Source organism: Arachis duranensis, chromosome 4, assembly GCF_000817695.3.
Source record: "Arachis duranensis cultivar V14167 chromosome 4, aradu.V14167.gnm2.J7QH, whole genome shotgun sequence".
Classification (NCBI taxonomy): Eukaryota; Viridiplantae; Streptophyta; class Magnoliopsida; order Fabales; family Fabaceae; genus Arachis; species Arachis duranensis.
This window is the reverse complement of record NC_029775.3, coordinates 40,090,091-40,091,039: the sequence shown is the minus strand read 5'-3', so window position 1 is coordinate 40,091,039 and position 949 is coordinate 40,090,091. Positions and strand designations below refer to the sequence as shown.

At 41.4% G+C, this 949-nt stretch overlaps 1 non-coding gene across 1 annotated transcript; it reads left to right on the top strand.

The window, feature by feature from the left end:
- The first annotated feature begins 532 nt into the window (after positions 1 to 532).
- On the top strand, positions 533 to 640 carry LOC127747134 (small nucleolar RNA R71). The gene has a single exon (XR_008008938.1). It is a non-coding gene; the product is annotated as a small nucleolar RNA R71 (small nucleolar RNA).
- Positions 641 to 949: the final 309 nt, after the last annotated feature.

Below are 949 nucleotides of genomic sequence, written 5' to 3'. Positions count from 1 at the left end.
AACCTTGGTTAGAATTATCTCTCCAACCCTGGTTGAGGTTATCCTGCCATCCATGGTTGTAGCTGCCACCTTGATTATACCCTTGATTGGGGCGGTCATAGAAGTTATTAGTGGTTGCTACAGTGTTGTCTTCCTGTTGGAGTTACGGAAATTCATCAGTATAATGACTGTAATCGGCACAGATCCCGCATACTCTTTGGGGAACCAACAGTTGGCTTTGCTGTGGTGGAGAAGGCTAAGCTTACTGAGCTTGTTGTTGACTCAATTGCATCTGCTTCAGTAAGTTGGTCATTTCACATAAGCTCTGAGTTAGAGCAGCAGTCTCTTTGCTAGAGGATACCTCTGCAACAGCTCTTGACCGACTTTGGTTTTGCCTGTGATTCCTAGTAGATTCAGCTAAGTCGCTGATCAATTGCCATGCCTCATCAGTGGTCTTGTACTTTTTCATAGACCCATTGCTAGCACCTTCCAATGTTGTTTTATCTTGAGATTTCATGCCCTGTGTAAAGTAGCCGAGCAACACTATCTTGTCAATCATATGGTGGGGACATGCTTTCAGAAGATTATTGAAGCGCTCCCAATATTCGTAGAGAGTCTCAGATTCATCCTGAACAATCATGGAAATGTCATTCCTCAGTTTATCAGTAACCTCAGCTGGAAAGAATTTCTCCAAAAATTCTCTTATAAGCATATCCCAGTTAGAAACAGTTGCTCTGGGTTGAGTGTAGTTCCACTCTTGGTGCTGGTTTTGGTAATGCTTTTAAACTTTTCTCGTTCGTGTAGGCCTCGCCCCCGCTTTGCTCCTTCGTCCCTGCTTCATTAAATTTGTGGCAGACATCTTTCCGCTTATTCAGGTATGATTTTTTTTTCTTTTTGAATTTATAGAAGAATTCTTGATGATGCTAATTTTGAGAATTTGATGGTATTGTCTTGCTATAAATTTAGTATT